Source organism: Hypanus sabinus, chromosome 9 (genome assembly GCF_030144855.1).
Source record: "Hypanus sabinus isolate sHypSab1 chromosome 9, sHypSab1.hap1, whole genome shotgun sequence".
Lineage (NCBI taxonomy): Eukaryota > Metazoa > Chordata > Chondrichthyes > Myliobatiformes > Dasyatidae > Hypanus > Hypanus sabinus.
The window spans coordinates 64845781-64860627 of record NC_082714.1 but is presented as its reverse complement, the minus strand read 5'-3'; positions in this window follow the sequence as shown (position 1 = coordinate 64860627).

Below are 14847 nucleotides of genomic sequence, written 5' to 3'. Positions count from 1 at the left end.
CCCAGTGTTTGGTGCTTCAGAACTCACTTATCCACATTTCTACTCAAAACTCACTCTTAATGACTAAGGTCCTGAACTCCCATGCTTTTTGTTGTCTAAATTCAAGTTCACAATGTGGTGCACCAGAATATGACCTTGCTGTCAGTTGTTCCGGTACTTACATTTGCTTACTAGTGCCCAGAATTCACTTTGGATTTCTTGTGCTCCATGTCTCACTTTTGCCTCTCATGCACAAGACTCATCCTTGACTTTCCATGTACAAGAATGCACACTCTGATGCAAGGAACTCCCAGTTATGTTCAGATATTTTGGAATGAATAGGTGCGTGGAACTCACTGCAATTGTCTGGTGCCCAGTATTCACTCTGATAGAGTTGTAGAACAAAGAGACAGGTCCTTTAGCCCATCTCATCCACACTGACCAAGATATCTTCCTGAGCCAATCCCAGTTGCTTGCCCATATCCCTCTATATCTTTCCAAACTACCTACATGTCCAAATGATTTTTAAGTGATGTAATAGCACCCACCTCTCCCAATTGCTCTGGAGCTCATTTCATATATTCACTGCCCTCTCTCCGAAAAACATGCCTTGCTGGTTCTCATTTAATCTTTCCCCTCTCTCCTTAAATCTAATGTGTGTGAGTTTCACCTTGGAGTAGTGAGACTGAGATCTGCGCAAGAGTGGGAAGCTTGAAAACAATAAGTCTCATTGCATGTGAGTTTCACTTGAGTTAATAAAGTGAAACAAGGTTTAAGCCGAGTGGCCATTGTGGGAGTGGGCAGAGTTAGAGCGGGAAATTGAGGTTTTGGCTCAAGAGGCTTCTGAAGGAAGAGAGAGAGAAATTTTAAAAATCAACAGAAGGCAACTAAAAAAATCTGTTAGACAGGAAAAAAAGAAATAGGAAGATAAACTAGCCAATAATATTAAAAATGATACCAAAAGTTTTTTTCAGATATATAAGAGTAAAAGAGGGGCAAGAGTAGATATTGGGCTGCTGGAAAATTATACTGGAGAAGTAGTAATAGGGGACAAGGAAATAGTGGACAAACTGAATCAGCATTTTGCATCAAGCTTCACTGTGGAAGACACTAGCCGTATGCCGGAAGTTCGAGAGTGTCAAAAGACAGAAGTGAGTACAGTTGCTATTACTAGGAAGATGGTGCTTGGGAAACTGAAAGGTCTGAAGGCAGATAAGTTACCTGGACCATGATGAACTACACCCCACTGTTCTAGAAGAGGTAGCTGAAGTCATTGTAAAGGCATCTTTCGGGAACCAATAGATTCTGGCATGTTTCCAGAGGACTGGAAAATTGAAAATGTCACTCTATTCTTCAAGAAGGGTGGGAGGCAGAAGAAAGCAACTTACACTCAGTTAGCTTGAACTCATTGGTTGGAAGGATGTTGGAGTTGATTGATAAGGATATTGTTTTGAGGTACTTGAAGGCACATGACAAAATAGGCCAAAGTTGGCATGGTTTCCTTAAGGGAAAATATTGCCTGACAAATCAGTTGGAATTCTTTGAAGAAATAACAAGCAAGATAATCAAAAGAGAATATGGGGTATCTCACTGAAGCCTATTTAATATTGAAAGACCTAGATGGAGTGAACATGGAGAAGATGTTTCAAATAGTGGGAGAGTCTAGGAGCCTTGGAATACAAGTATGTCCCTTCAGAACAGAGATGAGGAGGAACTGTTCTCAGCCTTAGCGTAGTGAATCTGTGGAATTCATTACCACAGATGACTGTAGAGGCAAAGGAGTTGCAGGAGCCTGAAGATCACACCCAATATTTTAGGAATAACTTTATCCCCTCTGTCATCAGATCTCTGAATGTTCAATGAACCCATGAACACTACCTCATTATCCATCTTTTGCACGGTATTTATTTATTCTGATAACTTAGAGTAATTTTTATGTCTTTCACTATCCTGCTGCCTCAGAACAATAAACTTCACAGTATCTGTCTGTGATAATAAATTGCATTGTGATTCTGATGCGCAGGAACTTTACAGGGGATCTGAGGGATGTGTCTTTTACGAAGAGAGTGGTTGATAAACGTGCTGCTAGAGGAGCTGATGGAATCAGATACAATCACTATAATTAAGAGGCATTTAGTTACAGTGGCACTTGAACAGGCAAAGCATGGACGTAATGTGGGCAAATGGGATTAGTGCAGATGGGCTGTTTCTGTGCTATGCCACTCTATTAATCTGTTTTTGTAATAATGGGTGTAAAAGGTAGAAATTATTCAATTCTAATAAATTATCATTATACTGATGAAGCTCCCATTCTTCCTGGGAAACGGCTCGTTAGCCCATGCTGGCAGACTCCCAACTCAGCGCCAAGAAAAAAACACCTTTTTCCAGCCTCATACATTTACGGTATACATACTCTGGTCCCACCAAATCTGTGAGATTGGGCTGTCTCGCCCACCCAAGCCCCGGTTTGTGTGAATGCTATGAGATTTGTAGCCCTGTTACAGCTCATTGCAGGAAGTAACAGACAGCCCATGGCATACAATTGGAAGAAGTATATTTATGAATATTAACAACTATAGTTAGCTGAGAAAAGAAAAAGAACAAAAATTTCCCATTATAATTAATATAACAGTCAAATTTGCACAGGTTGGAGCTGAAATCCTCCAAAAGTTGTGTTCACTGATCCCCAGTAGCACCCGCACCTTGGCTCCATCGAATCACGGTCGCCTCCCAATCGGATCCTACGATCGGTTCGCTTCAGCATTTTCTCTCTTCATCTCTCCCACCAAACAAAGAACAAAGCTCCCACTGGTGTCAGGCAAAAAAAAAACACTCCCCAAGCCTTCTTTCCTTATTGGATGGCCCACGTTCCTGAACACCCCTTATCTCTAACAATCACCCAAACACTGTTAGTAGTGAAACCTTTACCAGGGCGTTACACTCTCCCCCCCACCCCAGCAAAACAGTCAGGTCCTTGTGACTTTGAAATATTTTATCATCCCCTTATTAATAACACAGTGTTCTAAGAAATTTGGCGATGTCAAACCTCCAATCCATTTGTAAATGATGGTCATATACCTCACGAGGGGAATAGGTGCAACACTCAGTGGGACATAGGCCAGCTAACTGGGGCTTCCTGACTCTGAGACCTCCTTATCCCATCATCTACTTTTTGAGTTTCAGACACTGATGCACCATCAATAACTCTTGGAGACAGGAGGTGAACGATAGGCTTTTATTAGCTGCAAGAAACCACGATTAGCAGCAAGAGACCACCACAAAACATCCTGGAGACTGAGGGAGGAGCAGTGCCTCCAATCGCCTTTATACAGGAGTCTGTGGGAGGAGCCACAGGAGCAGTCAGCAGAGGGGCGTGTCCAGACAGGTAAATGTAGTTCACCACATCATGGGATCCTTCATGTGTACATGGAGAGGCCTCTCCCTGTCCATTACTCCTGACTTCCGACAAGGTAGGTCTTCAGCTTCATGCCCAATTACTTTCAAGCCTAGTCTCCGGTCATCGTCCAGCCACAAGCCTGCCTGCCCACTGTAGTTCCCACCATTTCACCCGTACAGGCCTGGGGACATTTGGGAACCTTTTCATCAATTATTGGGGAATTTGCAAAGGGTAGCACATACCAACCCTATTTCCTTATCCTCTGAGCCCGTAGCACAATCAATGGTTATATCCCTTCCAGATCTTTCCAGATGCTACTTGTCCTTCAGTTCTTCACATCGCTGCAGAGTCCTCTTACTATGTGTAGAGTCCATGTCAGGCTCTGGGTCAACACATACCTCTTGTTCTCAAGGTAGAAGATGGTTCCAATGGAGAATCTTGACAGGCCCATTCCCACCCTTTGGTTTCATCCAGAGAACTGGTACATTTGGCATCTGACTCTCCACCATGTCAGGTGTAGCCGCCCAGCGGCCAACCAACTTATGTTTCTCTGGTAGCCCCAAATTCTTTATGAGAACTCTGCCTCCAAGCATCATTTAGGACAACCAAACCTTTTGATCATATCGCCTCTTATTTTCTTGATTCTGCTTGATAGCAGAGACCTCTGCAAGTTCATAAGCCTTTTGCAATTCCCTCCTCATGTCAGAGACATACTTCAGATAAGTCTTCTGTGGCAAATCCTCCCTGCCATTCCTAAACCAGAGGTCAATGGGCAACCCCACTTCGCGTCTAAACATCAAATAATATGGCGAGTATCCAGTAGCTTTATTCTGCGTACAGTTGTAGCAGAGGACCAGAAACCCAGTATTCTGACTCCATTTGATCTTCCTTCTGAGCACATCCAGCAATGTCCAGTTGAACCTCTCCGGCTGGGGATCACCCTAAGAGGTGTAGTCCTCAACTTCTTGACTCCAAACATGCTCAGTAACTCATGTATGAGCCTACTCTCAAAATCCCTTCTGTGATCACTATGTATCGACCTGCAGAGGCCATAATGAACTAAGTACTTCTCCCATTACTCTTTGTCCATGATGGACGCCCCCAATCCTCTGTAGGGAAAGTTTGAGCATATCTGGTGTAGTGATCAGTAATAATCAAGACATTCGCCGTGTTGCTGGAATCAGGCTCTATGGAAAGGAAACCTATACGTACTAGATTAAGTGGCCCTACACTCTGCAGAAGGGATAAAGGAGTGGCCCTCGTAGGCAGCGTCTTCCTCTGAACTTACAGCACTCTTCGACCTCAGGCTTCATTTGGAGCCAGTAGAACTGATCTCGGACCAATCCGTAGGCCTTGTCAAACCCTAAATAACCTGAATCATCTTGAAGTGACTTCAACACAATCCTCCGACGCTTCTCAGGCAGAACCAGCTGGGAACACCGAGGCCTGTCTGGAGGCGACGTGATCTGGTATAGAATCTGGTTCCATTCTCACAGAACCAGAGGTATGGCAGGGTGTTCTGTCTTTTCAGCTTGGGCCATATCCCCTTTTGCAACTGCTGACCAAACAGTACCGATGCAAGGTTCCTCTCGCTGAGCAGCTGCCACTTCCCCTGGACTCAACTCAGGCTTTGTATTCAGAGCGGTCAGGGTGCAGTAAACTTGTGGAATGGCACCATCAGAAGCTCCCAAATGATCCATAGCTCTATCCTGCCTTTGCCTTGCCTTGACTCCCCCGTGGAGGAAAACTAACACATTGCTTTAACTCCAGGTGCAGGAATGCTCTCCCACTCTCTGTCCATTTCCAGCTCAATGGATCAATGAATCATTGTCTGTCCTCATCTCAAATTTGGCACTGTATAGATTGTCACTTATCCACCAGAGCCTATTTCAGTGCTGGAAGCTCCAATTTGTGTGTGGGGTAGTTTCGTTTGGAGGGCAACAGACTCCAGCTGACAAAAGCTACAGGTCTCAACCCTGTGCCCTGATCCTGATACAGACACCCTCTAGATTCTCTCTGTTGGATCTGTATACAGTGTACGTGGCAATTGGGGGCTTTGCAAAAGCCAGCACAGACGCTTTCATCGGCAGCTCCTTCAGCAACTGAAAAGCCTCTTCACAGTTTGTGTCCCATCTTGCTCCAAAAGGCTCCGAAGGGCTAATCTTTACCATCTTCTCCTTTGGTTCTCCTCCTTTTCTTCTCCAAGGGAGGGTAACTGCACAGAAACCGATTCAAAGGGTGACACACTTTAGAGTAGTTCTTCCTGAACCTTCGATAGTACCCTCAGAATCCAAGGAGCGAGAGCAGGGTGCTTGGCCATGTGGTCACTGCCTCTATTTTAGATGGATTTTAGCTACTGCATCCCATGAGACTATGTTCCCAAAATCGTTGACAGACGTCTTCAGAACTGGTACTTGTCCAGTGACATTTTTAACCCTTCAGCTATCAGGTGTCCTAACACCTTCAGTAGCCTCACCTCGTGCTCTTCCAGGGTGGAACCAAACACTAAGTGATCATCCAGGTACACCAGTACCTCAAGCAAGCTCATATCCCCAACAGTCTTCTCCATGACATGCTGGAAAGTAGCTGGTGCTCCTGATGTGCCCTGGGGCATCCCTTCAAACTGAAAGAATCCCAGTGGGCATATGAATGCCGTCTTCTCCTTGTCAGCCTCTTTCATGGGTATCTGATAATATCCACTCATCAGGTCCAGTACATTGAACACTTCACTCCACTCACACAAGCCAGTGCATTCTCGATGCTTGGAACAGAATACTGGTTGGAGATTGTGAACTGCTTCAGAGTCTGATAGTCAACACACATTCGTACCTTCCCATTCTTTTTCCTCGCCACCACTATGGGGGACGCATAGGGACTGCTGGACTCGGTGATGTTCCCAGCTTCCTTCAGCTCCTGCACCTCCACCTCGGCGGGTGCCAGTCAGTGAGACCTTTCTCTGAAAGGGCTGTCCTCAGATGGTGTGGTGTGTCTCTTGGTATCAAACTTGTCAGCAGAAAAGACCTCTTCAAACCTCAACATCTGCTCTGCCAATCTCCTCTTCCAACCTCCAAGTATCAGGGAGTCACCTAAGTTGAATGACTTGGCTGTCAACTTCCCCTTCCCGGGGAGGGTTTCTCTCCTGTTTGTTGCACAGGAAAACTGGACATTACAGTCACTGGAAAAAGGTGTGCCACTCGTATTCTCCACCTGCAGTTCAGGCCTCACTGGTACCCCAGCAGTTAAGCATGACTCCTCTCCGTGGTCTTCTAGAGCATCCACTAAGCGGGCTTCAGCCTCAGGCAATCCTGGAAATTTGGGGTTGCCCATCACTTTAGCTACTTCCCCAGGCTGTAACACGACTGGTTTGGACTGGGTGAACCACACAGTTCCTCATCTGTGCTCATCATCCAGCCACTCACTTCCTCAAAAGTAGCTCTGAACACAGGGGGAATGGACAAGGTTTAAAAAGCTCTCTCCAACTTTCTCCCACGAGGCTCCTCATGATAGGGTATTTGTTCCCACAAGAACTGAAGCTTCACCTGTCTCGACTGGGTCCAGACAAATCAACACTGACGCATCAAGGACCTCAGCTTGTCCTACATCTGCCTCCAAAAACTCCAGCTTCACCGACAAGTAACCATCATACAGGTAGTCATCGGTACAAAGACCCTCGAGCTCTAGGGGACTGAGTGGTGTCAATGGTAAGTGTGTCAAATACCAGTTGTAGAAGGATCTGAACAGCAGAGTAACCTGAGAACCTGTGTCGAGTATGGCTCTAGCATGAATGCCCTCGATCCGTAGGGATACACTGGAGATCGGCTCCACTAAGCCTTCTGGAATAGGGTTTTTCACTTTAGTGTTTTTCTTGATTCATTGACTGGAATGTGTTCCCCCGAAATGCCAGGCCATTCCCTCACTGGGTCTCTCTGAAGTTTCCCGACTTTTCTGCTTAAATAACTGTGAGCCCACTTTCCAAAGTTTTTTCCCATTCTTCGCATTCCCGCCTAAAGTGTCTCTCCTCACCAGAATTGTAACAAACCAGCTGCTCCCTTTCTCAAGGGACCCCGTTCGATAGCAGTCCTCTGCATAGCACACCACCTTAGGGGGTCCGGCTCCCTATCGGTTTTGTCATGGTTGGTGACAGCATCTGCCAATAACAGTCTGGGCACCTCAGCTCTAAGGCTGAAAGCGATCATGTTCTGTGACTATGCATCTTTTGCCATGTGGTCCATCCTTAACTGATTCACCTCAGCCGGCTGGATCGCCCCTCTACGCTGTAAGCAACTCCGCTGTCTCTCTAGCCGAAAAATGTAGGCAGAAAGTTTCACCCTCTTCTCCTGAAACATGTTCCAATACCCCGTCATAAGCTCCACTGGGCTTCCTGTCACACCAGAAACATTTTCTAATGCTTGCATGTAGCCAAAGGGTTCTTTGCCTTTAAGGTTCTCGCTACTTCAGCAGCCGGACCTCACAGACTCCATCAGTTGCGGACTTTTCAAATTGTCAGAGCACTGCCACTCATCCAGCATCTGAGAGGTCTGCTCTGCCCCAGTTACATATTCCTCTTCCCCCTCAGGGGTGGGCTTCATTCTCATTCTCAGCCTCCAATAGCTGGGACTCTCCACTGGTGCACTTGGCCATTTATTTGCCAGGGAGGTAAGAGCTGATAAATGCTCCGCCCTTGCTGGAGGACTCATTAGACTTTCCACATCAGACTCCTCCCCCTCACTCCGCAGAAATGAGAGCAACTCGTCTTTAAAATCTCCGCTCCCAGCGACAGGAAACTTGGCTTCCATTTCGGCACCCTCACCTCCTCTCGGAAAGAATCAACAGCCCAAGGTCTCCCCTTTCCTGGGGCCCCAATAGTACCGGGCAGACCCACTGCTAGTGCTATTCTGAGCTAAAGCAAAATCTTTGCTCACCATTTTGTCAAACCTCCACTCCATGATCTTAACTGTTTCCAATGTTTTAACAATACTTAAAGTCCTCACCAACAATTCATCTAGGCTATAAATATCCACTCCACTCAATACATAAGCATTACCAACCCTCAATCCCTACAGCAGCCATAACCATGAAACTTAATCACTTTACCGGACAATAGTTTAATACAGACTTAAACACACAGCCCACTTGATCAATGTTCAGGATAATCACACAACATCCAACGAACTCAATCTGAAATGATACCCCAAAAATGAAACCACCTTTCTTCCCGGGCATCTCAGGAAATAGCTCATTAGCCATTATTTGCTGTCTCTGAACTCAGTGCCGAGAAAGCCACATTCCTCCAGCCTCGTATGTCTAGGGTACACACTCTCTGGTCCTGCCAAATCCCTGAGATTGGGATGTAGTCCCGGTTTGTGTGAATGCTGTGTGATTTGCTGCCCTGTTACAGCTCATCTCAGAAAATAACAGATGGCACACAGCTTACAATTAAAAGTATATTTATGAATATTAACTGAACAAAGAATTAGTAGAGAAAAGAAAAATAAACAAAAAGGATCCATTATAATTAAACAGTCAAACGTGCATAGGCTGGAGCTCAACTCTTCCCAGAAGTCATATTCACTGACCCCCCACACCTTGCTCCATCAAATCATGGTCCCCTCCAGATCCAATTGAACAAGCAGCTCTCTCCAACATCTTCTGTCTTCATTTCCCACTGAACAAAGAACAAGGCTCCCACCGGTGTCAGACACAAAAAAAAACACCCCCCAGCCTTCTCTCCTGATTGGATGGCCCATATTCCTAAGCACCGCTTATCTCTAACAATAGTCCAAACACTGTTAGCAGTGGAACCTTTACACTGATTAAATAATGTTTGCGGTTACCTTGCACATGTAACTTTTCCTATGTAACTTTGAAGCCTTGAATGTGAAAGTAGGTCATTGTAATACATTAATGCCTCTCTCCTGGACTTTCATTTTGTCCCCTACCCTTCGCTTGCCTAATCCTAGGAGCACAGTGAGAATAACAGGCACTGAGGCAGCTTTAGGAAATGCTATCAACTGCATTCTCATGTCTGACCACAATCATTAACTTCTGCTGGTAATATGCCTTGGGATGTCCTGACTTTGGAGAACAGCTTGTGCTTGAACCTAACTAGGGAAAGGCTACCTTAGACTGGGTGCTGTGTAATAACCCAGATCTTATTAGGGAGCTTAATGTAAAGGAACCCTTAGGAGGCAGTGATCATAATATGATTGAATTCACATTGCAGTTTGAGAGGGAGAAGCATAACTCACATGTATCTGTATCACAATGGAATAAAGAGAATTATGGAGGCATGAGAGAGGAGCTTGCCCAGGTGGATTGGAGGAGGATACTGGAGGGGATGATGGCAGAGCATAGATGGCTGAAGTTTCTGGAATTGTTCACTCGTTGCAGGATAGATATGTCCCACAGAGGAAGTTCTCAAATAGCAGGTATAGGCAGCTGTGGCTGACAAAGGAAGTTAAGGACTACATAAAGGTAGCAAAATTGAGTGGGAAGTTGGATGATAGGGAAGTTTTTAAAATCCAACAAATGGCAACTAAAAAAGCTATAAGAAAGGAAAAGAGGGAATATGAGGGCAAACTAGCCGATAATATAAAGTAGGATATTAAAAGTTATTTTTCAGTTATATGAAGAGTAAAGGGGAGGTGAGAGTTGATATTGTACCCACTCGAAAATGATGCTGGTGAGGTAGTATAGGAGAACAAAAAAATGACAGATGAACCTAATAAGTACTTTGCATCATTCTTCACTGTAGAAGACACTAGCAGTGTGTCAAAGGTCCGTGAGAGACAGGGAGCAGGAGTGAGTGCTATTGCTATTATGAAGGAAAAACTGCAAGGCCAACTGAAAGATCTTAAGGTGGATAAGTCACCTTGACTAGATGGACTACATCCCAGAGTCCTGAGAGAGGTTTCTGAAGAAATTATGGATGCATTGGTCATGATCTTTCAAGAACAAGAGAAACAAGAGTCAAAAACAAGGGAAAATCAGCAGATGCAAGAAATCCAAAGGTCTCGGCCTGAAACATCAACTGTACTTTTCTCCATCGATAGTTCCTCCAGTTCAAGAGTCACTTAATCCTGGCATGGTCCTGGAGGACTGGAGAATTGCAAATGTCACTCCACTCTCTAAGAAGGGAGGAAGACAAAAGCAAGGAAATTACAGGTCAGTTAGCCTAACTTCAGTGGTTGGGAAAGTATTATTAAGGATAAGGTTTCAGGGTACTTGGAGGCTAATGATGAAATAAGTCAAAGTCAGCATGGTTTCTGTGAAGGGAAATTTTACCTGACAAATCTGTTAGTGTTCTTCGAGGAAGTAACAAGCAGGTTGGATAAGAGAGAGGCAGTGGATGTCATTTACTTGGATTTACAGAAGGCATTTGATAAGGCTGCTTAACAAGATAAAATCCTATGGCACTACAGGAAAGATACTGGCGTGGATAGAGGAATAAAGGGGCCTTTTCTAGTTGGCTTCCAGTGACTAGTGGTGTGCTTCAGGGGTCAGTATTTGGACCACTACTTTTCACCTTGTTTGTCAATGATTTAGTTAAGGATGCATTGTTATTGGACAGAATCCAGAGGAGATTCACGAGGATGATTCTGGGAAAGATATTAACATATAAGGAGTGTTGGCATCTTTGGGCCTATATTCACTGGAATTTAGAAGAATGTGGGTGGGAGGGGATCTCATTAAAACCTACCGAATGTTGAAAGGACTAGATAAGGTAGATGTGGAGTGGATGTTTCCTATGGTGGGGGGGGGGGGGGGGTATCCAGAACTAGAGGGCGCAGCCTGAAAATTGTGGAGCAACCTTTTAGAATGGAGGTAAGGAGGATTTTCTTTTAGTTAGTTCTTTTCACAGGTCCATTAATTCCATTAACATTAAAACTTTAAACATTAAGTAAATTAATCATTCTTAGTACCTTGGGAATTCTTTAAAATTCCCCATGTTGCTATGAGTCTCTCCCCAATCATCCAGGCAAAGAAGAAGAAAAATAGAAAAAAGATAACTAATATATAAGAAAAAGAAACAAAATACCCCCCCACTAATGTTGCGAATAAAAAGAACACAACATTACCCCCCCCCCCCCATTTTACGGGTCATGGCAATCGCCATGATTGTACACGTGAAACTTGCAGCTATCGATCAGGAGCTTCCCCCAGCTCCCTCGCAAAAAAAAAAGAAAAATATATCAATAAAGAAAAGAAAAAAAATAATAATTAATGTCTCTACTCTCAATTAATACTCCTCGACCGTTTTTTTTCTTATAAATGTCCATCAGGTCCAACCTTATCTCAGTCTTCATCATTAGTCCATTTCATTTCTATAATTCTTTAGTCCTCTTCATGGGCATCAGGTAATTCTTGTACAAATTCCTCCGCTTTCCGGTAGTCAATGAAGAATCTTCTTCCTCCATTATCCAGGAAAATTATCAATATTGCTGGATAGCTCAATAAAAATTTATAGCCCTTTTCCCATAAAGATTTTTTCACTGGATTAAATTCCTTCCACCTCTTCAACAGATCATAGCTTATGTCTGGATAAAAAAAAACTCTTTTCCCTTCTACTATCAATGGCCCATTTCTCTTTTTAGCACCTTGAGTAGCTGCCTTCAAGATCATTTCTTTATCTTGATACCTTAAACATTTTATCAAAATTGATCTCGGATTTTGATCTTGTTGAGGTCGTGGTCTTAAAGCTCTATGTGCTCTTTCAATTTCAATTACTTGACTTCCTTCTTTCATTTCCAAAATTTCCAGAATCCATTCTTGAAAGAATTTTATTGGATTTTCTCCCTCTGTACCTTCCATAAGACCAACAATTTTAATATTATTTCATCTACTAGAGTTCTCAAGTGCATCCATTTTTTCCACCATCCGTTTTCTTTCTGCTGTCCAGGCAAGCTTATCGTATTCTATCTTTTCTATTCTTTCCGTGTTTTCTTCTATTTTTACTTCCATCTCTTTAACTTTATTATCCATCTTCTTTTGTTCTTCCACCACATTGTCAAGTGTATTCTGTATGTTTCTTATATCTGTTCTTATAGCTTTAAATTCATTCGCCATAACTGTTCTTATAACTTTTAATTAATTGATTATATATATCAGGATATCTTTAATCTCTTCCTTCTTTTCTTCTTTTTCTTCTGGATTTCCCAAAGAGTCTGTTTCAACTTCCGACTCACTTTCAATTTCACTTCCAACCATAGTTAAAGCTTGTATTTTTGTGAACATCTGTTCATGCAGACTTGCGTGCATGCGTTGTTCTTGCCGTTTCTTCTTAGAGACTGCCGACATTGCTGCAACTTCTTTTCCCGCAACATCAGAAGTGCCATGCACTTTGTCAGGAGAAGATCCAACTTGAGTCCAAGGCTTCACCGAGACTGTTAGGCCTTTTTCCCTGCCGATTTGCGCAGTCTTCGAAATAATAGCTTTCTTCTGTTTCAGTTTAGGAGCCATATCAAAAGATAATCCTGAGTTACTTATAAGTAGTTTCTAATAGATATTTGTTAACTCTTCTTCATTTAAACCTTATTTCATTACTTTTTGCGAGGGAGCTGGAATCCCAACGTCTCGACCCGCGGGTGCCACTTTCTTGAAGACTACCACTTGAAGGTGTTCTCAGTGGTGGCGGGGGTTGTGCCCATGATAAAGCCAGCTGAGTCTACAACCCTGTGCACTCTGCTGTGATCCCATGTATTACAGCCACCATTCCAGGCTACGATACTACCAGTCAGAATACTCTCCAAAGTACATCTTTAGAAATCTGTATGAGTCTTTTGTGACATACTTATTCTCCTAATGAAGTAGAGACATCTTCATGATTGCTTCAATGTGTTGAAGCGAGGATGGATCTTCCAAGATGTTGGCACCCAGGTGCTTGAAAGTGGCTTACCCTTTCTACCGCTGACCTGTCAATGAGAACTAATGTGTGTTCTCCCAACTTCCCCTTGCTGAAATCCATGATCCATTCCTTGGACTTACTGACAATGAGATGAGGTTATTGTTGCAACACCTCTCAATCAGCAGTCTATCTCACTCCTGTACACCTACTCTGTAATGCAATGTGAAAGAGAGAGAGAGAGATGAATGCATTGATTCCTCTTCCAGGAAACAGGACAACTCAATGACCTCAGTTGCTAAACCAACAGGAACCAAAGAAAATAATGTATACTTCCAGTACAGCTCCAATCTTCAGGGTTTCTGTCATGGTCAATGGAGTAATTTGGAAGAGCAATTACTCTGCAAAGTAAGAAAGCCCAGCAGCCAGGTGATTGGAGTTGTTAGCTGAGGGATAATTATTGGCTGTGTTACTGGGGCAGGATTCAACAGCTCTGCTCTGAAACATGGTCCTGGATCTTCTGACAAGCAGTGGGCTGTCCGGGTGCTAACTCGTCCCTATGTGGACAACTTTGCATCATTGCCAGCCCCACCCGAAAGGTAAGGTCCAACACAGAGCAGGACCTTTCCAATTGTAACTCTAGCAAGTCCTACCCTTATACATAAAGTTAAATCGATTTCCTAGATTTGACACCTGTGAAAATTGTAAAATATTCAAAAAAAATTGTGACATATTAAATCAGATATATGCAAAGAAAAATAAATATATTTACTCAAAAAATATTGAAAAATAATACTGTATACTTGAATATATAAAACATGAAATTAACTCAATTCCTTGACATTAACTCAATTAAGTATAAATTTTTATCGCCCTCTTCCTAACTGTCATTGCCCTCCATTCAGATGGATGGGTTGTTGGACGTATGCCAGGCATAGATTCAGCAGCCTTGTCTCCCACCTCTCCCGAGGCAGCGTGCTGAAGTTCACCCTCCACACTGAGCAATGGCAAAACTATACTTAATCACACTCCAACTTGCACCCAGCTGAAGTCTAAGCCAGAATATGAAGCAGCCGGTAGTTCTGTGAGAGATTTGAGTCAATACTGTAGGATTTCTTACACTCACTGAGATAGACAACAGAACTGGAAGATTTCATCTCCAACAGTGCTAGACTGCTGGTTTAAATTATATGGTCCAGTCTCAACTGGTTTGAATCCACAACTTGCAAAACCAATAGCAAGACTGCCACCTTCTGAACTATTCTGTAACCCAAGCAGAGAAAGTGCCAGATGAAAAAAGTCTAAGATTCATCAAGATTGCTTACACTGGCTTGTGGATATGTTATTCTACCGCATTGATACAGAAACACCACACTGTTCACTAACCTTTAAGGTTTAAAAGGCAGGAGATCACAAAGAGAGTTGGAGGTAATTCCTTGCGTACTTTATATGCCAGTTTTAAAAAGCAAGCAGGGCCTTTCAGGACTTTCTGCAGAGCAGCCATTGTGGGAATGGCCATTGTTGGAGAGGCACAGGTTAGAATGAGGGGCTTTGCCTCAACAGGTTTCATGCGATTAGGCAGAGACTAAGGGTGCTGAATCATGTGGAATCATTTAAGCTGGGACCTTAG